Genomic DNA, 24,431 nt, shown 5'->3' with positions numbered 1-24,431 from the left:
ATCTCAGAGTCAGGTCACAAGGCTGCCACTGAGAGAAAGGGACCTTGCCTGGTCAGGTAGGAGATGGTGGTTCCAGCAGGAGTAACAAAATTTCTTCTCTAGTCCAAGGGGAAGGTGGCTGCCCTGCATGGAGTGGGTCAGGTGGATTGGGTCAGCAGAGTCATGAACCACTGACCTGCCACCCTGCCACATTCACAGCCCAAACCGCTGGCCCTTAGTCATGGGAAAAATCAGTTTAGAAGAGGCAAATACAACACAAAAACAAACACAACCTGAAACTTGGGACCGGTTTCCAAACTGAAAGTCCTCAAATATCCCTTGCCTCCCCTCAAAAAGTGTTTTACTTAGGGGAAAAGTGAGGGTTTTAGGCTCCAAAATGACAGAGCCAGAAAGCACCTCAAGGATCATCCAGTCCAACCATTTCATCTTATGTATGGGAGTCCAGAGTCAGGAAGAGACATAAACTCTATGGAGTTGTTTTTCTTTTTTAACTCTGTTTCTTGATTATAATGTCCAGGTGTGAGTGTGAGTGTGTGTGTGTGTGTGTGTGTGTGTGTGTGTGTGTGTGTTTAAGAAAGAGAGTGAGGGAAAGGGAAAGAGAGCAAGAAATTGATAGACAGATTGATTGATTGAAAGACTATATGCAAGCCTAAACCATGGAACTTGTGAACAGGAATGCTCTTAACCTGAATGGCCAGATTTTCTTCCCACTTCTCAGGGATCCACAGGCACCCAGAACAGGATAGGAAAAAATTTTGCATCTTGATAGTACAAATATGTGCTATGGCTGAGAGCATGGGTTTTAGAGCCAGATAAACCAATCCTCTAAGACCTGGCTCTATCATTTACTGGATGTGTAATCTTTACCCAAAAGTACCCAACTAGGAGCAATCTTGTGCCCCAGAGAATATTTGGCCAGGTCTCGAAACATTTTTGGCTGCCATAACTGTTGGTGGTGGGGGGTGATGCTATTGGCAAGTAGTAGGTAGAGGACAGGGATGCTGCTAAACATCCTACAATGCATAGCACTGCCCCCCACAACAAAGCATTATCCAGTCCAACATGCCAATAGTGTCAAGGTTGAGAAACCCTGTGTTAGGCAAACAGCTGAACCATGCTTAGCTTCAATTTCTTCATTTGTGACCTGAAGTAATAGTACCTATCTCATAGGGTTGTTATGATCATTCAATAGGCTAATAAATATAAAGCAATTAGCATAGTTTCTGACAAAAAGTAAGTGCTCTATTAATTATTAGCTATTAGTATTATCAAGCCCTCCATACTCCATCTTCTTCTATAGTTACTGTACCATTTTTGCTCCCCTTAGAGTGTAACTCCTTGAAATAGTTGTTTATACTCAAAACCTTCACTTTTCTCATTCTCTCTTAAAGCACCTGTAACTGGGTTTCACTCCTTAATAAAGGTCACCAATGACATTAGCATTGTTAATTCTAATGATCAACTCTCAGTCCTCATGTTTGGTTTTTCTTCCATTGCCATTTATCCCCTCTGTGCCCTCTTCCACCTCCACCCAAACCCTCCCCACCACAATCACCACACTGTTGGCCATGTCCATGAGTTCTCTCTCTTTTTTATTCTTTTTTGTTCAATTTCTCCACCCCTGAACAACCTCCACACACACCAGAGCTGTCTCAGACCTCATATGACTTGACTTGCCATCAGCATTTAAAATGGCTTTTCCCTCCTTCTATTTGGAAAACATTTTCTTTGCTTGACTTCCAGGATACCACTCCTTTGATTCTTGTCCTAACGCAATGGAGAAAGCTTTTCAATCTCCTTTTCTCTAAGAGGAGAGGAACGTTGTCTGATTTGTTGAATGAATAAATAATATTTTTTGTGAAGAGTAAATGATATTATGTATGTAAAATGCTTAGCACACATTAAGGACTTAATAAATGGTCATCATTACCACTACTACTACAACTGTTATCATTGATATTACTGATATTATTCTCCCTACTAGACTATGACCCCTTGAACATGAGATTAATGTTTAAGGCATCTTGGTCTTCCCTTGTATAGAGTTTTATTCAATACAAGAGTATAGGGAGATTCCAAAATGGTGGTGGAGTGAATGCAAGCTACACAGACCGTCTCCCAGGACGAAACTGGAATTACAACTAAAAAACAGACATATCAACGGGAAAAAGCAACAGAAAAGCAGCTGGTGAGGATCATATAACCAGGAACAATGACTCGATACTGGTAAGATTGCAGAGGCGTGAGAGGGGAGCTGGGAGCCCACAGACAGCAGCAGCTTTAGCTGTGAGCAGCGCCGTTAGGTTAAACTCCCAAGCGGCTCCACAACGCAGAGCCGGGATAAAGGCTAAAATCGCCACAGCCACTCACCTCGGGCTCCAGCAGAGGGAAGGCAGTCTGGATGGAAACTGTGTGGGGACACTCTGGATTTGGAGGGGGCTCAGAGCTTTTGCTGAGTTGCAGCCACACAGGACGATGGCCATATTGCTCCTTCTCAGGGCTCTGGGGAGAGGCAGCGGCCCCTCCTTCAGAGATTCAACCCCACCCAGGTGGGCCACTGAAATGCAAATTGAGGCTCACTAACAACCAGCATCTGCCCCACCGTCATGAAATACCCTTATGCTGAGCACCTGAGGGAGTTTTTCACTCAACTGACAACCCAAAACTCTTCAAGTAACCAGTATTGATAGCCTCCAGGCAAAAAGCTAGAGGATAGCTGTACCATTCCTGGGCTAGTAACTCTAACCAGGAAAGTAATACTTGAGAGTGGTGTTTAAACTGTGTCCTCCCTCGCTCATCCAAACCCAGGAGAGGGAGCCACAAACAGCAGAACACCAACACCCACAGAAAAAATTTAGCAGGCTCCAAAGCCCACTGTGATAGCCAAAATGGTAAAACACAGAAACAAAAGCCAAATGAAAGAACAAGAGACCTCTACTGAAGATGAGATAAATGTGGAGCAGTTAGGCAAGTTAACAGAGCAAGAATTCAGAGCCATGATCTTGAGGAAGATCAACAGAATGAGTAAGGACATAGAGATGTTGAAAATCAACCAATTGGAAATAAAAACCACCAAGAAGAAATCAAGAATGACATATCAGAAATAAAGAACACATTGGAAGGTTTAAACAACAGAGTAGAGGAAACTGAGGACAGGATCAGTGAATTAGAAGACAGGGTAGAAAAAAATCAACCAATCAGAAAACCAAAAGGAAAAAACAATTACAAAATAGGAAGACAGCTTAAGAAAACTGTAGGACAACTGGAAACGTAATAATATTCGCATCATAGGAGTCCCTGAAGAAGAAAAGGAACTAGGGTTAGAGAATATATTCGAAGAAATAGTGACATAAAACTTCCCTAATTTGGTGAAGGAAGAAGGCATTCAAGTTCAAGAAGCACAGAGAGCCCCAAGTAAGAACCCAAACAGACCACACCAAGACACATAGTAATTAAAATGCCAAAAATTCAAGACAAAGAGAGAATCCTAAAAGCAGCAAGAGATAAGCAACAGGTTACCTACAAAGGAAACCCCATAAGGCTCTCATCTGACTTTTCAAAACAAACACTACAGGCCAGAAAAGAATGGCATGAAGTAATCAAGGTCATGAAAAACAAGGATGTGAATCCAAGACTACTCTACCCAGCAAGGCTGTCATTCAAAATAGAAGGTCAAATAAAGCGCTTCCCAGACCAAAAAAAAAAAAAGGCTAAGGGAATACATTAGCACCAAACCAGCACTGCAAGAAATGTTAAAAGGACTGCTGTAATTAGAAGAAATAGGAATAAAAATATAGCCAAACTAAACACAAATGGCAATAAATTAGTGCATATCAATAATCACCTTAAATGTAAATGGACTGAATGCTGCTGGTCTGTGCTTCTGTTGCCTAGGGATGGATGTCTGCTCCCCACCCTCTGTTGCTGGGGGTATATCTCCACTCTGATCGGGCTGCTACTATGGGGGATGGTGCTGGGCTCAGGGCTGTCTGAGACTACTGTGACCAGCACCTTTGGAGATCCACTACTGTGTACCAGTTTGTGTTGACACAGAGTGTCCACTGGTCCCATGGTGCCAGGTGTGCTGGTGGGCTCAGGTTGCTGGGCTCTAGCCGCTCCCACTGCCTCCTCCCAGGGAAGACCCGGGATGTTCCAAAATGGTGGGACCTCCCTGTAGCACAGGGAGAAGTGCCCTGAAAGGCTGCTTACCAAGGTAGCCAGCTGCTCTCATCCACAGCACAGGAACTTTCTGGTCTGTGGCTCTGCACTGCTCTGGTTTGGCTGTCCACCTTCACGTTCACTCACACTCTCTCACACACTAGTTCATTCTCTCACACACTCACCCTCCATCCAGTCCTGCCCGCCGCCATCTGGGATCTGTTACATCCTTTTAGGACTTGTTTTATTTTGGTCTCGCATGTTTTTTTTTAATTGAATAATTTATTTTGTTACAAATGGTTCTCCTTTTTCCTTCATTGACACCCGCCTCCTGATCCTGCCCATGCCCCAGCATAGTTGTCTATGTCCATTTGTTATAAATACATACATATAAATTCTGTGGTCTGACTTTTTCCACCCTCCAGCCCCCTCTTCTGAGGTTTGTCAGACTGAACCCTACTTCTATGTCTCTGGTTCCATTCTGTTCATCATTTTGTTTTGTTCACTATATTCCACAAATAAGTGAGATCATGTGATATTTATCTTTCTCTGATTGGCTTATTTTATTTAACATAACACTCTCCAGGACCCTCTATCTCATCTCAAAAGATGAGATCTTTCTTTCTTACAGCTGCATAGTATTCCACTGTGTACATGAACCACATCTTTTTTATCCACTCATGTACTGATGGATACGTGGGCTGTTTCCAGATCTCAGCAATTATAAATAGTGTTGCTGTGAACGTAGGGGTACATATATTCTTTCTGATTGGTGTTTCAGGCTTCCTAGGGTATATTCCTAGGAGTGAGATCACTGGATCAAAGGGCAGTTCAATTTTTAATTTTTTGAAGAAACACTGTATTGTTTTCCATAGTGGCTGCACCAGTCTGCAGTTCCACCAGCAGTGCCCTAGAGTCCCCTTTTGTCCACATCCTCGCCAGCACTTGTTGTTTGGTGGTTTGTTGATGGTGGCCATTCTGACAGGTGTGGGGTGATATCTCATAATCATTTTAATTTGCATCTCTCTGATTATTAGTGATGTTGAGCATTTCTTTATATGTCGCTTGGCCATTGTATGTCCTTTATGGAGAGGTAACTGTTTAGGTCCTCTGCCCATTTTTAAATTGGATTCTTTGTCTTTTGGCTGAGTTGTATGAATATTCTATATATTTTGGAATTTAACCCTTTAGCTGATTTATCATTGGCAGTTATGCTCTCTAATATAGTGGGTTCCCTTTCTATTTTGGTACTTGTTTCTTTTGCTGTGCAGAAGCTTTTTAGTTTGATGTAGTCCCATGTGTTCATTTTTCTTTGTTTTTCTTGCCTTAGGTATTGTATCAGTGAAAATTCTGATGTCTGAAATTTTGTTGCCTACATTTTGTTCTAGGATTTTTATGAATTCATGAGTCACATTTAAGTCTTTTATCCATTTTGACTTTATGTTTGCATATGGTGTAAGTTTGTCATCTAGTTTCATTTTTTACATGTACCTGTCCAGTTTTACCAACCCCATTTATTAAAGACACTGTCTTTACTGCACTGTATGTTCCTGCCACCTTTGTCAAATATTAATTGAACATAATATCTTGGGTCAACTTATCGGTTCTCTGTCCTGTTACATTGATCTATATGCCTGTTTTTGTGCCAGCGCCAGGCTGTTTTGATTACAATGGCTTTATAGTATAACCTGATATCTGCTATTGGGATCCCTCCTACTTTGTTCTTCTTTTCCAAGATTGCTGTTGCTATTTGGGATCTTTTTTGGTTCCATAATCTTTTGGAGTATTTAATCTAGTTCCATGAAATATGATGTTGGTATATTAATGGGGATTGCACTGAATCTATAGATTTCTTTGGGTAGAATGGATATTTTATTTTTATTTTTTAAAGTAATTTATTTTTTAAGTTTATTTTTGTTACAGCTGTTTCTACTTTTCCACCCATTGACACCCTCCTCTCCATCCCCCTGCCCCCGTCCCCAGCCCTGTCGTCCATGTCCATTGGTTATGTGTACATGCATATAAGTAAGTTATGTGGTTTATCTTTTCCCTCCAACCACCACCCCCTTTTCTGAGGCTTGTCAGTCTGTACCCTACTTCCACGTCTATGGGTCTACCTGTTCCTCAGACTGTTATGTTTATTACATTCCACAAATAAGTGAGATCATGTGGTATTTATCTTTTTCTGCTTGACTTGTTTCACTTAGGATAATACCTTCCAGGTCCTTCTGTGTTGCCTCAAAGGATAAGAGATCTTTCTTTCTTACAGCTGCATAGTACTCCATTTTGTATATGTACCACAGCTTTTTTATCCATTCATCTACTGATAGACATTTGGGCTGTTTTTAGATCTCAGCTATTATAAATAGTGCTGCTACAAACATGGGGGTACGTATATTCTTTCTGATTGGTGTTTCAGGCTTCTTAGGGTTTATTCCTAGAAGTGGGATCACTGGGTCAAATGGCAGTTCAATTTTTAATTTTTTGAGGTAACACCATATTGTTTTCCATAGTGGCTGCACCAGTCTGCATTCCCATCAGCAGTGTACTAGATTCCCCTTTTCTCCACACCCTCACCAACATTTGTTTGATGATTTGTTGATGGTGGCCATTCTGATAGTCGTGAGGTGATACCTCATTGTTGTTTAATTTGCATCTCTCTGATGATTAGTGATGTTGAGCATTTCTTCATATGTCTCTTAGTCATTTGTATGTCCTGTTTGGAGTGGATATTTTAGTGATGTTGATTCTTCCAATCCATGAACAATGTATATTCTTACTTTTTAATATCTTCCTCTATTTATTATTTCAATGTCATATACTTTTTTAAGAACAGGTCCTTTACTACTTTGGTTAAGTTTATTCCTAGGTATCTTAGTTTTTTTTTTGGTGCAATGGTAAATGGGAATTTTTTTAGTTTATTTTTCTGTGAGTTAATTATTATATAAGAATACCGTCAATTTCTTGATGGTAATTTTGTATCTTGGTACTTTGCCAAATTCATTTATTAGCTCTAGTAGGTTTTTGATGGAGTCTTTAGGGTTTTCTATGTGCAGTATTATGTCATCTGCAAATAATGAGTTTTACTTTCTCCTTTTCAATTTGGACCCCCTTCATTTTCCCTTCTTCTCTGATTTTTGTGGCTACACTTCCAGTATTATGTTAAGAGTGGCAAAAGTGAGCATCCCTGTCTTGTTCCTGTTCATTAAGAAAATGGTTTTAGTGTTTTCTTAGTGAGTATTATGTTGGCTATAGGTTTTTTATATATGGCCTTTATTACATTGAGATATGATCCTTCTATTCCCACATTGCTGAGTGTTTTTATCAGAAATCGGTGCTGGATTTTGTTGAATGCATTTTCAGCATTTACTGATATGATCATATGGTTTTTATCTCTCATTTTGTTTATGTAGTGAATCCCATTTATTGATTTGTGAATTATTGTTGAGATTTTTTACAGTTGTCCCCACCATTTTCCAAGTGCTCCCCCCACCAACCAGTTCCCACCCAACTCCAGGCCTTCACCACTTTATTGTTTGCGTACATAGGTTATGCATATGTGGACATAAGTTCTTTGGTTTATCTCTTCCCTCTTCTTTACCTCGTTCACTCTGATATTTGTCAGTCTGTTCATCTTTCCATGTCTCTAGTTTTATTTCTATTCATCAATTTATTTTGTTCATTAGATTCCACATATAAGTGGGATCATGTAAAATTAGTCTTTTTAAAATTAATTTATTCATTTTGTTACAGATGTTTCTCCTGTTTCCTCCACTGATTCTCCCCTCCCTCTCCCTCCCTGCCCTGTCCCGAGCTTTGTTGTTCATGTCCATTGTTCATGCATACATGCATTTAAGTCTGTGGTTTATATTTCCCCCACAACCCCCTCTTCTGGGGATTGTCAGTCTGTACCCCACTTCCACGTCTCAGAGATTACCCCATGCCTCAGACCATTATGTTCATTATATTGCACAAATAAGTGAGATCATATGATACTTGTCTTTCTCTGTATGGCCTGTTTTGTTTAGTATAATACTTTCCAGGTCCCTCCATGTCATCTCAAAGGATAAGAGACCTTTCTTTCTTACAGCTGCATAGTACTCCATTTTGTATAGGTACCACAACTTTTTTATCCATTCGTCTACTGATGGACACTTGGGCTGTTTCCAGATCTTAGCTATTGTAAATAGTGCTGCTATGAACATAGGGGTACATATATTCTTTCTGATTGGTGTTTCAGGCTTCTTAGGGTATATTTCTAGAAGTGAGATCACTGGGTCAAATGGAAGTTCAATTTTTAATTTTTTGAGGTAACACCATATTGTTTTCCATAGTGGCTGCACCAGTCTGCATTCCCTCCAGCAGTGTACTAGAGTCCCCTTTTCTCCACACCCTCACCAACACTTGTTGTTTGATGGTTTGTTGATGGCAGCCATTCTGACAGGTGTGAGGTGATACCTCATTGTTGTTTTAATCTGCATTTCTCTGATGATTAGTGATATTGAGCCTTTCTTCATATGTCTCTTAGCCATTTGTATGTCCTGTTTGGAGAGGTGTCTCTTATTTCCTCTGCACACTTTTTAATTGGGTTCCTTGTCTTCCTTTGGTTGAGTTGTGTGAGCACTGTATATATATATATTGGAAATTAACCCCTTATCTGATATATCATTGGATATTATTCTCTGTCATACAGTGGGTTGCCTTTCCATTTTGATGATTGTATCTTTTGCTGTGCAGAAGATTTGAGTTTGATGTAGTCCCATGTGTTCATTTCTCCTTTGTTTCTGTTGCCTTAGATGATGTATCAGTGAAAATTCTGCTGGGTATGTGCCTGAAATTGTGTTGCCTACATTTTCTTCTAGAATTTATATGGATTCATTTAAGTATTTTATCCATGTTGAGTTTATTCTTGCGTTGGGTGTAAGTTGATGGTCTAGTTTCATTTTTTTCATGTAGCTGTCCAATTTTCCAAACACCATTTATTAAAGAGGCTGTCCTTACTCCACTATATGCTCTTGCCACCTTTGTGTAATATCAATTGAGCATATTGCCTTGGGTCAATTTTCAGGTTCTCTGCTCTCTTTCACTGGTCTATATGTCTGTTCTTTTACCAATACCAGGCTGTTTTGATTACAGTGGCTTTGTAGCATACCCTAAAATCTGGTAATGTGATCCCTCAACCTTTGTTCTTCTTTTTCAAGATTGCTGTGGCTATTCGAAGTTTTTTTTTTTTATTCCATATGAACTTTTGAAATATTTGTTCTAGCTCTGTGAAGTATGTCATTGGTATTTCGATGGGTATTCCATTAGAATCTATAGATTACATTGGGTAGTATGGACATTATAATGATGTAAATTCTTTTAATCCATGAATATGTATGTGCTTCTACTTTCCTCTATCTTCCTCTATTCCTTTTTTCAATCATGTGTAGTTTTCTGTGAATAGGTCCTTTTTTTTTCTGGTTAATTTTATTCCTAGGTATGTTAATTTTTTTGCTGCGATGGTAAATGGGATTATTTTTTTAGTTTCTTTTTCTGTGAGTTCATCATGGGTGTATAAAAATGCCATTGCTTTCTTGATGTTAATTTTGTATCCTGCTACGTTGCCCAATTCATGTATTAAGTCTAGTAAAGTTTTGATGGAGTCTTTGGGTTTTTCTACATATAGTATCATGTCATCTGCGAATAATGACAGTTTCACTTCCTAATTCCAATTTGGATCCCTTTTATTTTTTTCTTCCTGTCTGATTGCTGAAGGTAAGACTTTCAGTACTTTGTTAAGTAAGAGTGGTGAGTGTGGGCATCCTTGTCTTGTTCCTGTTCTTAAGGGAAATGTTTTTAGTTTCTGCCCATTGAGTATGATGTTAGCTCTAGGTCTTTCATATATGGCCTTTATTATGTTAAGATATGAACCCTATTCTGGATTGCCGAGCGTTTTTATCAGAAATGGGCACTAGATTTTGTCGAATGCATTTTCAGCATCTGTTGATATGATCTTATAATTTTTATCTTTCATTTTGTTTATGTGGTGTATCACATTTATTGATTTGTGAATATTGTACCAGCCTTGCATCCCTGGAATGAATCCCACTTAGTCATAGTGAATACTTTTTTGATTTATTGCTGGATTCAATTTGCTTGTATTTTGTTCAAGATTTTGGCATCTATGTTCATCAGGGATATTGGTCTGTAGTTTTCTTTCTTTGTAGTGTCTTTTTTTGGTTTGGGGATGAGAATTATGCTGGCTTCATAAAATGAGTTTATAAGTGTTCCTTCTTAAATTTTTAGATAGTTTGAGGAGAATGGGTATTAGTTCTTCTTTGAATGTTCGGTAAAATTCCCCAGTGAAGACGTCTGGAGCTGGGCATTTATTTGCTGGGAGAGTCTTGATTACATATTCAAGTCCTTCTGTTGTTATTGGTCTGTTCAAGTTTTCTGTCTTTGTCCAGTTCAGTTTTGGGGGACTATGTGTTTCTAGAAATTTTCCCATTTTGCTTAGATTGTCGAATTTGTTGCCGTATAATTGTTCATAACATTTGTTAACAATCCTTTGTATTTCTGTTGTGTCAGTTACTATTTCTCCTCTTTCATTTCTGATTTTGTGTATTTGGGTTTTTTCTTTTTGTTTCTTGGTGAGTCTAGCTAAGGGTCCATCAATCTTGTTTATCTTTTCAAAGAACCAGCTCTTTGTTTTGTTGATCCTTGGAATTGCTTTTTTGGTCTCCATGTCATTTATTTCTGCTCTGATCTTTACTATTTCCTTCCTTCTACTCTCTTGCTCTGGGGTTTTCTTTTTGTTGTTTTCTAGATCTATAAGTTGTGAGGTTAGGTAGTCTATTAGAAATTTTTCTTGTTTCTTCAGGCAGGCCTGCAGTGCTATGATCTTCCCTCTCAGAACTGCTTTCACTGCTTCCCATAGAATTTGTGTTGTTGTGTCTTCATTTTCATTTGTTTCCAGGATGTTTTTAAATTCTTCCTTGATCTCCTCGATAATCCATTTATTGTTCACTAACATGCTATTTAGCCTCCATGTTTTCAAATGTCTTTGCATGTTCTTGTTGCAATTGACTTGTAGTTTTATGCTCTTGTGATCTGAGAAGATGCTTAATCTGATTTCAATGTTCTGGAAATTGTAGAGACTTAGTTTGTGCCCTAACATGTGGTCTATCTTTGAGAATGTCCCATGTGCACTTGAGAAGAATGTGAATTTTGCAGTTTTGGGGTGTAATATCTATGAAATCCATTTGATCTTAGCTTCATTTAGATTCTGTGTTTCCTTGTTAATTTTTTTCTAGAAGATTTGTCCAGTGATATCAGCGGGATATTGAAGTCTCCTGCTATAATTATATTGCTCTTGAAGTCCTCCAAAAGATTTTAAATATATTTTGGTGCTTTTATATTGGTTCATATATGTTTAACAATGTTATATCTTCCTGTTGGATAGATCCTTTCAATATTGTGTAGTACCCTTCATTTTGAAATCTACTTTATGAGATATGAGTATTGCTACACTAGCTTTTTTTTTTTTTTCTTTTCATTTGCTTGAAAGATTTTTTCCATCCCGTCACTTTCAACCTATGTGAATCTTTTATTGTGAGGTGGGTTTCTTGTAAACAACATATATGTGAGTCATGCTTTCTTATCCAGTCAGCTACCCGTGTCTTTTTATAGAAGCATTCAAACCATTCACATTTAAGGTGATAATTGTTATGTACTTATTTATTGCCATTTTTGTTTAGTTTGGTTCTATTTTTCTTCCTATTTCTTCTACTAATTACAACAGTCCTTTTATCATATCTTGCAGTGCTGTTTTGGTGTTAGTATATTCCCTTCACCTTTTATTTATTTATTTATTTGTTTTCTGGGAAGCTCTTTATTTTACCTTCTATTTTGAATGAGAGCCTTGCTGGATGGAGTAGTCTTGGATTCTGGTTTTTGTTTTTCATGACCTTGATTACTTCATGCCACTTTCTTCTGGCCTGTAGTGTTTCTGTTGAGAAGTCCGCTGAGAGCCTTATGGGGTTTCCTTTTGCTTATCTCCTGTTGCTTATCTCTTGCTGTCTTTAGGATTCTCTCTTTGTCTTTAAGTTTTAGCATTTTAATTACTATGTCTTGGTGTGGGCCTATTTGTGTTCTTCCTATTTGGGGCTCTTTCTGCTTCTTCAAATTGAATGCTTTCTTCCTTCACCAAGTTAGGAAAGTTTTCTGTCACTATTTCTTCAAAAATATTCTCTAACCCTTGCCCATTTTCTTTCTCTTCGGGGACTCCTATGATGCAAATGTTATTATGTTTCCAGTTGTTTCACAGTTCTCGTAAGCTATCTTTCTGTTTTTTAAATTATTTTTTCCTTTTGGTCTTCTGATTGGTTGATTTTTTTCTACCCTATCTTCTAATTCACTGATCTGGTCCTCAGCTTCCTCTACTCTGCTGGTTAGTCCTTCCAATGTGTTCTTAATTTCTGCTGTGTCATTCTTCATTTCCACTTGGTTGGTTTTCATTGTTTCTATATCTTTACTCTTAATGCTGATGTCCTTACTCATGCTGTTGAGCTTCCTCAAGGTCATGGCTCTGAACTCTACCTCTGATAATTTGCTTAGCTGCATTTAATTGATCTCATCTTCGATAGAGTTCTCTTGTTCTTTCTTTTGGGATTTATTTGTTTCACCATTTTGGCTATCTCTGTGTGTTTTAGAGCCTGCCAAATTTTTCCTGTGGGTGTTGGTGTTCTGCTGTTTCTGGCTCCCTCTGCTTTGTTTTGGTGAGTCTGGGTGGGCCCACATTAAACACCACTGTCAAGTCTTACTTTCCTGGGTAGATTTGCAAGCCCAGGAAAGGTTCAGTTAATGTCCAGCTTTTTCCTGGAGGTTGGTAGTCTCAGTTACTCAGTGCCTTGGAATGTCACCCTGGTCTTCTGCATAAGAGGATTTCCAGAGGGTGGGATCATTGCTGGTTGTTAATGAGCCTCAATTTGCATTTCTTTGCCTCACCTGGGAAAGGCTGAATCTCAGGTGTGGGGGTGCTGCTGCTTTTCACCACAGCTCAGGGAAGGAGTGCACTGGCCACCTTTCTTTTGGACTCAAGTCAGCAAAAACTCTGCGTGCCCTCCAAATCCCAGGTGTCTTCACAGAATTTCAGCCCAGTCTGTCCTCCCTCTGCCGTAGCCCCCAGGTGAATGACTTTGGCTATTTTAACACTCTGTCCCTGCTCTCTGTGTTGTGGAGCAGGCTTGGTCTTTATTCTCTAAGGGTGCTGCTCACAGCTAAGACTGCTGCCGTCCTTGTGTTTCCAGCCTGCCACCCTCTTGTGACTCCACAGATTCTACCAGTGTCCCTGGTTATATGGTCCTGTCTTGCTGATTTTCTGTTGCTTTTTTCTGAGGATTTGTCTTCATTTTAATTGTAATTCCCATTTAGTTCTGGGAAATTGTCTGTGTAGCTTCTATTCACTCCACCTCCATTTTCACATCCTCTAAGCCTATCTTATGCGCAGCTGGGTTGCTCAGGCCTTTTTGGTGCCCCTGCACCCTGCAGGTCCTGTGGGTATCTGGATCACACAATCCCTTTGGGGACCCAGCTCTGTGCATATGTTATGGGCTTCTGGGTAACAGTGGCCTCTCTGGTGCTTCAGCACCCCGCTGGTCCTGAGCGTAACTGTATGGCATAGTCCCTGGTGAGTCCTACAGTCCTCTCTGGTGCTTCAGCACCCCACAGGCCCCATCGGTAACAATATCGCGCAGTCCCTGCTGGGTCGGACAGTCCTTTCTGGTGGTTCATCACCTTGCAGGTCCCACGGGTAACTGAATGGCACAGTCCCTGCTAGGTTGCACAGGCCTCTCTGGTGCCCCTGCGTCCTGCAGTTTCTGAGGGCTGGCAGCTGGATCACAGCAGTCTCTCTGGGACTCAGGCTTCCCACTGCACTTGTGAGCTACTGGACAGCACAGGCCTCTGTATAGCCCCAGGTCCCGCTGCTGGCGACTGGGGAGTGCTGCTGCCCTGTGGGGCTCAACTCCTGCTGAGCTTTTGCTGTAGATTTGGGGGATGGGTTTCAGCTGCTGGTCTGTGCTCCTGTTGCCTGGGGATGGATTTCTGCTCCCCAGCCTCTTTTTCTTGGGGTGTATCTCCACTCTGATTGGGCTGCTACTGTGCGGGATGGTGCTGGGTTCCTGGCTGTCCCCAGCCTCTACTACCAGCATCTTGGAAGCTCCACTACTGTACACCAGTCTGTGTTGACACACAGTGTCCACTGGTCCGATGGTGCCAGGTGTGCTGGTGGGCTCAGGTTGCTTAGGCCCTAGCTGATCCCACTGCCTTCTCCCAGGGAACACCCGGAATCTTCCAAAATGGTGGGACCTCCCTGCTGCACAGGGTGAAGCTCCCTGAAGGGCTGCTTACTGTGGTAGCTGGCTACTCCAGTCCACAGCACAGGAACCTTCTGCTCCGAGCCTTTGCACTGCACAAGTTTGGTCGTCCACCTTCACATCCACTCACACTCTCTCACACACTCACCCTCTCTCTGGTCCTGCCTGCCACAATCTTCCAGCTCATAGTTCTGTGGATGAAACATTTTATTAACATTTTTTCACCTTCTTAGATTTTAACTTTAAAGTGCTTTCCAAACTAATCTAAGCTCTCTCCACAGAGCCATTTATAAAATGAAGGGCCACAATCACCCAAATATTTTTCAAATCATTTCCAAATGTATCTCCAAAATTAATACTGGCAATTTTCTTTCCTAATTAATCATCTCTGCATTTTGGTAGTATGTATCAATTGCCTTAAAAATTTTCAGATCCTTTGACACAGTAATTTCACTCTTATAAATTTAATTGAGAGAAATAAAGCAGTACGGAAATATTAATGTATTAAAGTATTCATCAGAGCCCTATTTTTAATATTTAAAAAATAGGAAGAGCCTACCCTGGGCGGTTTGGCTCAGTGGTTAGAGCATCATGCTGCAGAGAGACTTGGGTTTGGTTCTTGCTAAGGGCACGTATCTCGGTTGCAGTTTGTCCCCGGCTCTGGTTGGTCGTGTGGGTGGCAGCCACTCGACATGTCCCTTTCATGTCGATGTTTTTCTCTCTCTGTCTCTTCCTCTCTCTCCCTCCCACTCTATCTGAACAAAAAATGAAAAATGTCCTTGGGTGAGGATAAAAATAAAAATAGTAAGAGCCTAAATGTCCTACAATAGGGAAATGTTTAAATTAAAAATATATATATGGTATATCCCTAATAGTGCAATATCTTGTAGTTACTAACATGATGTTTCTTTGAAAAATGTTTAATGACTTGGAAAAATGCTTATGATATAATGTTGTCAGAATTATGAGAAACAAGTATTTATACAGGATGATCACAATTTGTAATGATCATAATAACCATACTTATCCAACTTTTAAAAAAGACTGAAAGAACATACACTAGAAAGTTACCAGTGGTTATCACCAAGAGGTAAAATTATGGGGGAAATATTGGACAGACAAAACAAGAAGAGCCCACAAAAATGAGAAAGCATTTTTCCCTGGCCAGTATGGTTCAGTTAGAATGTCATCTGGTGCACCGAAAGATTGTGGGTTCAATTCCTACTCAGGGTACATGCCCAGGTTGCAGGTTCCACCCTTGGTCTGGGCAGGTGCACGAGGCAACTGATCAATGTTCTTCTGTTTCTTTATCTCTGTCTCTGCTTCTCTCTCTTCCTCTCTCTCTCCTTAACATTAATTTTTAAAAAAACAAATTATTCTTCAAAATGTGTTCATGAGAGCTGAAGGAATGAGGTGACAGGTAGCAGAGCCAGGTAGGTTTTCTTAGGAAGAGGCCTGAGTCTATTCTATATATGAGAGGGCAAACTCAAGTTAGGTAATCAATCATCTTGGTTTACTTAGGGCTAAGGAGTTTCCCAAGACATGGTTAAAATGAAAATTCCTGTGCAAACTGAGATGAATTGGTCACCCTAGACTCAAAAAAAATGAGAATGGGAAATAGGTAGTGTCATGACCAATGTAACACAGGAAGCAGAACACTAAACTGGAAGTTCAAAGGGTGTAAATTCTACTCCTTGCTCTGCTGTTTATTAGCAAGATAACTTAATTTAAAGTATAGTTAAGGCTATAAACACTTACCTTGCTTGTTCACCAGGTTGTTATGCAGACTAAATCAATTATTCAGAAATACAAGGGGTTACAGTAAAAAACATTTATTAGGTGCATACTACATTGCTTTGGAAACGGTTCTAATATTGGGAGTAAACAATAAGTCCAAATTTATAGAATTGTGTAAAGTCTAAGTAAGATTATATGTCTAAATAAATTAGTAAACATTTATTAAACATTAGTGCTGATGATTATGTATGATGTATTACTTGTCTCAATTTTAAAATACCATACCACCTAATAGCAACTCTATGAGATAAGTACTTCTATAAATGCTCCCATTTTATAGATGAGAAAATTGTGGCTCAGAGAAGTTAATTGCCTTGGCTAAGTTTATACTGTCACTAAGTGACAGGGCTGTTTGCCTCTTGGTCTAGCACTCTTTTCCACTCCATTAACTTGCCACCCGGTAAAAAGCCTTTTTGATAAGAGTATAGCCAACTTTTTTTTTTCTAAAAGTAGGTAGACTACCTTTATTCTACCTACATCTTGAGTATAGTCAAAGCCTACTCTTGGACTAAATAGAGACCACCAGGGAACATTCTATAGGATATTTGGTTAGCAATTGTCAGATAACTTCAGAATCCTTTCAAAAGGCTGTAAAACAATTATAAGGTCTGCAGGACACCTCTCACAGGTTAAGAATTAAAGTCAGTAGTGTTCTGGTAAATGTTTAACCACTGACTCTGGGAGAGGGGAGAGAGGGACCCTGATTTGTAGCATGTGCAGGTGTCCATGTTGTAAATATTCCCACTAGGGATGATTTCAAACTACCAATGTGATGGACTGCTGTAAACCAGTGCTAGCCAGTACAAACCAGTGCATACCAGTTCCAGCACACCACAGAAGCAGAATACTATCTTTGACTCTATTCCTTTCCTGAGTTTATATAAATTCAGTGAGAAAATATGGGTATTATTCAGGGGGCGTGGTCTTAATCCATGAAGAAGGGAGGGAGATGGGTATACAAAATAATGGTTTAGGATATTCCAGACAATGGGACAACTTAAAGAAAGGCCCAGAGGAACAAGGGAGCTCTGGTTACTACTGCCTGCAAGTCCTGGTCTGTCCGCCAGTGAAATCTCTCAGTAAAGCCAAAGCTAACACCTATAGTAGGGATTAGAGAAACTCTGTTGTACTTGTCACAAGCTTTTCATTTTCCCGCCAGCTTTCTATTTTGAACATTTTCAGATCTTCATAAAAGTTAGAAGAATAGAACAATGATCGTCCATACATATCCTTCACTTAAATATATCAATTCTCAATATTGTTCATATTTGTTTTATTACTTTATTTATTTTTATGAACTATATAAAAGTTAGTTGCAGATACTTTGACTCTTCACCTCTAAATACTTGAATAAGAATATTCTGAATACAAGGGCACTCTCCTACATAACTACAGTATAGTCAACACACTCAGTAAGTATAACACTGATACAATGTATAGGTATAACTTCTGCATTCACACTTCCCAAATGTATCAAAAATGTCCTCGTAGCTTTGAGTTTTTTTTAATGCAGACTCTTATAAAATATTATACATTGCATTAATTATCAGTCTCTTTGGTCTCATTTAATCTAGAACTTCAGACCTCATCTTTTTTTGTTTGTTTGTTTGTGTTTTTATGACATCAACTTTTTTGAAGCGTTCAGGCCAGTTGTTTTATAGAATGTGTCTCAATTGGATTTGTCTGATTATTTCTCATTAATAAATTAAGGTTAAGCATTTTTGTTTACTACAACGCGATGTCCTTCTTAGTGTCTCACATCAGTAGGAACATGATATAATTTTTTTTTCCATCATTGGTAATGTTAAGCTTAATCATTTGGTTAGGATGGTGCCCAATTTATTTCTCCTCTACATTAAAATCGGTAAAGCTTTCAGCTTATGTGAATATTATAACTCAGAAGAAGCTTCTTTATGCTGAAAATATAAATTACTCTATTACTGAGAGTATACATTATATGGTTCACTGTGAAAACATGGGTTGAAAAGGTATTTTCCCTAAATAAAAGAAAAAAAATAAAAGATGACATTTATTTTTTAAAAAAAGCTGGCACTAAGCCTCTTAGCCAAATTCATGGGCTATTCTCATGACAAAAGATTTTATCTAAATAAAGGGTTTCTTATCTAAATGATGAACTATTGGTGGAGACTTCTGTCCCAGCATATACATATTTGTATCCATAGAACATAGCCTAGAGCCTAGACTATAGTAGGTGTTCAAGGAAAGTTTATTTAGTAAGTTTATCTCCAACTATACTGTCTGAATGAAGGAGAAAATAATCTCAGTAAAAAAATGTACTTTATTTTGCCACCTGGCAGCAGCTGGAATTGATTTGGCTACTTACGCACCACTCTTCTCATGGGAAATGAGAGAGCTTTCAGTTTTCATCCAGGTATTTGACCTTACTAGGTTGCTATTCAAGCCTCTGGATATTCTAAAAATCTTAGCTTCTCTATATTAAAGTCAGAAACTGGTCTAAAAAAATAAAGGATCAGCTCTATATATGTTAAGATTAGACTTGGTTGCAAATTACAGAAAACCCAAAATAACAGTGGGTTACACAATACAGCCATTTATTTACCTCTGATCTAAAAGTCCATAGTTCTGGCCAAGATGTAGTAACAGGGACCAAATTTACCCTCCTGCCTAAAACAAGTGAAATACCAGACAAAATGAAAACAATAGTCTTCAGACATTGGACAGCAGGCAACAAAGAATAGCAATCTCTGAAATACAGGAAACAAACAAGGTGAGCCCTATGATTGTCCCAGTTTACTGCCTGGAGAGAGTTTTCAGGCAGTGATGAAGGAAGTGGAAACCCAGGCAGGGCCAGGTGGGTTAGGAGAAGGAGCCAAAAGTTGGGAAAGTCAAGGCAGCTAGAATTAGCAGGACAGAGTACTGGAGGAAATAGTTGAAAAAGAAAGAGAACTCTGGAAATTTGCAGAATCCTCCTTAAATATTCTGCTGAATACTTATCAACATGCATATATAAGGCCTGGAAAATCACTACCCAAAATGAGCAGGAGAAACAATCCTTAGAGATCACGCAAGACTAGGAAGAGTGCCTATTCCCACTAGCCAGAATTGAAAATCTAAATTCACAGAGCATCAGCATACTCAAAAGGGTCTTGCTTCATGAGCAGTGCCAAATTAGTCCTACATTCAGGGCTGCTCTAGACTTGCCTAATGAAGTTTAAAAACAAGCTTTGAAAGGATCAAACTGTTCTCAAGTAACTTAACTGTGTTCCAGAATAAAGCCCAAGACTATTTATAGAAATACAAAATATCCATCATCCAACAAGATAAAATTCACATCTGATATCCAATTAAAAACTACCAAGCATTAAAAAGATGGAAAATGCAACCCATAATAAGGGGGGGGGGAAGTCAGTCAAACAAAACCAAGCCAGAAATAATAAAAATGATAAGATTAGTAGACAAAGGCTTTTAATCAGTTATTATAACTCTTTTCCATATGTTTAAGAAGCTAGAGGAAAAATTAAGCATGCTAACTAAAGATATGGAAGACAGTAAAAAGACCCAAATAGAACTTCTAGAAATGAAAAACTCAAAGCCTGAGATGATATAGAAGTCCATATAGGCAGTTGAGGACTTGTATGGTAGCTCCATGATAACAAGAGTCTTTTTGTCTTGTTGCTCTATCATTCTCAACATATAATTTCCAACTTATGATCCAAAATGGTCGCTCTAGTTTCAGCTGTAATATCTTTACTCCAACCAGCAAGATTAGAGACAGGGGGAAAAGAGTATGTTCCCCCATTTGAAGGCTTAGGGCAGGGCAGAAACTGGGTGGAGGGGGGCAATGGGAGAAAAAAGCAGGAGGACATCTGTAATACTCTCAACAATAAAGATTTTTTAAAAAGATACTTAGAAATCACATGGTATCACTTTCCCTCCTATTCCATTGGCCAGAACCTTGTCTCAGGGTCATACTCATCTGAAATTGAGAACAAGAATTGCAGTTTTATTTGAGTGGCCAGGTGCCCAGCTAAAATGTCAGAGTTATCACTTGGGGAAGAATGGGAGACTCAAAATAGGGGGACAACTAGCCATCACTTTTCAAGTCAATTCAGGAGAGGTTCTGATCCAGTTTGAATAACATTATGACTTCTAGCTTAAAAATGAGACTGGCCATCAGTCAGTTCTGCCCCAGCTGGGCTGTCATGTACCACCAGGTGAAGGACAACTTTTTATAGCACTACACAGTCTCTGACCCCCAGACCCACCCCAAGGGCTACACTGAGTGAAAAGTGACCACACAGTTCATCTCAAAGAGGGACCCAGAGGCTGTCAAAGAGGTGGTGGTCTGGAAGTGGTACAGTGACTTCTGCAAGCTGCACAGAGACCTGGCGTACACACAATGAAACCACTACCACCCTGGAGTTGTTCTTAGCTTTCCCCCAGGGCCCAGGTATTTGCCATATTCAAAGTCTCTGTGATTGAGGACTGGTGAAAGCAGATGGAGAATTTGCTTCACTTCACTGTGCATATCCCTGCACTCAACAGCAGCCACCAAACTCAAGGAGTTTTTCTGGTGTGGGAAGGTGATATGGCTCTCCAAGGTGTCCAGAGACCTGCACATTCTGTCACACCATCTGATCCTCACACTGCCCCCTGAGGAACCCTGGCCACCACCTGATGTGTCCTGGTTGCTTCAGCCACCCTCCAAAGAGAAGTGGGGCCTTGAGGAGTTGGAGGTGCCAGCAGACCTCCTGCCATCCAGTCCTTAACCAGGAGGCCCTAGATCTTTTCCTTAACTGTGGGAACACCAAGGAGGCATCTTGTTCCCCTTCCCAAGGGAGGCCACCTCACCGAGATGAGCTTGCCTTCTTTAACCCTTTCTCCAAGAAAGCAGTTGCAGGCCCAGTCCCACCCACATAGGTTACCTGGCAACAATGGAGACAAAGTCTGGCAGGCAGGACTAGAAACCCTGGGGCCAGGAGGCAGGCCCCTATCCTGCAGCTCTGCTGGGTTACCAGGAGTTGTGCCCATCCTGCTTCAGGGAGTTCCTGATGACCCTTACCTGATCACTGGGAAGGTGTAAAGAAGAAGGCAGCTGAGTACCTAAAGTGGGCAGAAGAAATCTGCATGTGTATTTGTCCCAAGTCCCACCCTGAGAGGGAGTGGACCCTTCCCCAGGACTTGAGCTTTAGCACTGCCAGCCACCCACTTCTCTCCCTAGGTTCTGGCCCTGTCACCTAGTCTTGTAACTCCAGAGGATATTTCTATATGGAAATGGACCAAGAATGAGGAAAATAATGACTTCTCAGCTCCTTGACCACACCCACCAGAGACTCACACTTCTGAACCTTCCTGTCTCTATCTTGATATATGAGCAGTAGGTCTGGTCACTAACCTTTCTGTTTACCCATCTAGAATCAGTGTCTAAACACTGTGGCCTGCAGCCAAATCTCACCCACTACTTTTTTTGTAACACCCATGAGTTAGAATGTTTTTTGCATTTTTTAATAGTTGAAAAAAATCAAAAGAATAATGTTCTGTGACAAGTGGAAATGATATGAAATTTAAGTATCTAAAAATACAATTTTATTGGTACAAGAATAATGAGACTGCACCTCAGTGTTTTTGATTGTTAAAAATTAAAAATCTGATTAATTTGTTTTGGGGTTGTCTGACTTCCAGCCCCCATATCTCCACATACTTTTGAGTTTATTTCAAACAAACTGCCAGACTTGCTCCATTCTCTCAATCAGTAACACCAAGCCAGAGTTGGATTTTAACATTCTGTTTAACTTGTACTGGCCAAAAGAACAGGGTCATTCAGTGTGTTTATGTCCTAGTACTGAAACAGCTAACTTTCTTTCCCAGTAAAGTTACAACACCTGCAAGTAAAACCAACTTTTATTAGGACATCCATATTGCATGCTCTGGAACCCCAGTCCCTTCTCCGTGGTGGAGAAAAAAAAAATGGTACGTGATAGATACAATCTTTACTATGGACCATGTAACTCCTACCCAGATTTTCTTTTGGTTGGTTATTACACTTGTTGAGTATATACCATCTGAGCCACTTGGGAAGGAGCAGATTATTTTGACTTGACAAAATGCTATTTTTCAAGTACTATTTTGTTTTCAGTAAGATCTTGCTGTTTGGATAAAATGGAATGTAGGAGTGGAGCATTGAGGTAAAAGGAATATAAATCACGGGACTAGGCTAGTGGTTTTACCCAATAAGAAATGAATATTAAGAGGTTAAGTTAATTTCCAGGTGAAGGTGAAAAGTAAACCTTTGTTAGTCATGGAGAGGTGTTTGAATCTTCATGTTTTATGAGCTCTGAAAACTAAAACTTTGTTCCATTTATTTTAAATAACCCCTCATTGACCATGACTATCAAAAGATTCAAGTGAACACATGAAACGTCAATGACTATTAACACTGTAAATTGCAAACTTTTGCTATCTGAGTGCCCATTTTTCTGACCACTCTTTTTGTTTATTTGGAAAACATAACATTCTTTGGACTGGTTGGCTCCAAATCTGTAAAGTGGTTTGGCCGGCATGGCGCAGTAGTTGAGCATCAACCCATGCACCAAGAGATCGCTGGTTCAATTCCCGGTCAGGGCACCTGCCCAGGTTGTGGGCCCGATCCCCAGTGGGGAGCATGCAGGAGGCAGCCAGTTGATGTTCTCTCTCATTGATATTTCTATCTCTCTCTCCCTCCCCCTTCCTCTCTCTCTAAAATCAATAAAGAAAAAAAAATATCTGTAAAGCGTTTGGATTCAAATTGCAATTTATCCCAAATGAGGCAAATCAAAGAGTTTTTCTGTCTTTAAGAAGAATCTCCTTGAGAGTTTCATCCAAAAATGTACAGAAGGACAATTCAACTTTGGGTCATTGTTTCTTTCTTTTCAGTGGATTAAACCTAAAGCTTAAGAGCTTTTTGTCCTCTACTAGTCAAGCAGGGCAACAGAATAGTATTAGCAAATCAATAAATGTAACACTAAACTTATTGAATCAATAGTGTTACATTTTTTTCTGTATCTGCATTTTGCTTGTGTAACATGAACATCTTTTCAAAGAGCAAATTGGTATCTAACAATCTTCCTAGCACAGCACCCTCTATTAAAGAGGCTCTATCAGCCCTGGTTGAGTAGCTTTGAGCATTTTCCCACTACACCAAGTTTGTAGGTCTGACCCCTGATCAGGGCACACATAAGAATCAACCAATGAATGCATAAATAAGTAGAACAACAAATCTCAATTTTTCTCTCTCTCTCTCAAATCAATAATAAAGTTTTTAAACTTATTCTTTTAAGAAAATAATAAAGAGACTCTATCTTCCTCTCAAGGCCTCTTTTTTCTTTTTTTCTTGGAAGCCTGTGTCTAATACATTCTTGTCAGTTTGTATGCCATTGCCATTGTATATTTTAAATGTTTTTTTTTTTTTAAGTACTCCAGCTATAAAGCACTGTGCCCTGCCATTCATGTAATCATAATGTCAGATTCCACAGTGATCAGCTGTAGGTATTGATGAAGATAAAATGATCATCTTTGAGACTTGCTTTCCTCTCAAAATTTTAGAAGGCCTATGGCCAAACAAGGATGTTCATCTTAACGTACAGATACCCTAGGGCTAACATTCCCTTTGAGCCAACAGTTACATAACAAGTATTTACTGAACACCTATTAAGTGTACAGCTCTGAGTTAGGTACCAAAGCATAAGACTTTGGCAACTGTCTTTATTTGATAGCCATACCTGTAGCCTTTAAGTCAGCTCTCCCTGTCACGAAGGCATAGAGGAATCTCAGAAATGAAGGGAATTAAATTTTTCTACCAGATTAGAAATATAATATGAGCATGGCATGGTCCCCATTTTGGATGACGTTCTATTTTCAGTTTAGAGGAGGAGGAAAATGCACTGAAAAATCTAAGATTAAACTGTTCACCTTATAAACCATCAAATATTAGAGTAGGAAAGGACCTTTAGTTATTACCTAGTACAACTGTCAACTCTCAAGCCTTAAGATTCAGCAGAGTGCTACAAAGGCTGCCTCTCTGCCCTTCTTGCCTCCACCCCTTTTAATCAGTGGCACTGATTTGGCTTTATATAATATTTTGTTTATGTAGCAAAGGTT

The 24,431-nt window shown here is 39.6% G+C and overlaps 1 protein-coding gene and 1 pseudogene across 1 annotated transcript in view; both read left to right on the top strand.

Moving 5' to 3' along the window:
• Nucleotides 1-24,431, top strand: part of COL4A6 (collagen type IV alpha 6 chain) — a 438,122-nt gene that overhangs the window by 255,253 nt on the left and 158,438 nt on the right. The gene's annotated exons all lie outside the window — the stretch shown is intronic.
• LOC118636271 lies at nucleotides 20,498-21,451 on the top strand (annotated as a pseudogene).

The sequence above is a fragment of the Molossus molossus genome, unplaced genomic scaffold, assembly GCF_014108415.1.
Source record: "Molossus molossus isolate mMolMol1 unplaced genomic scaffold, mMolMol1.p scaffold_m16_p_2, whole genome shotgun sequence".
Classification (NCBI taxonomy): domain Eukaryota; kingdom Metazoa; phylum Chordata; class Mammalia; order Chiroptera; family Molossidae; genus Molossus; species Molossus molossus.
The sequence above is the reverse complement of the archived record's forward strand: the minus strand, read 5'-3'. Positions and strand labels throughout refer to the sequence as shown.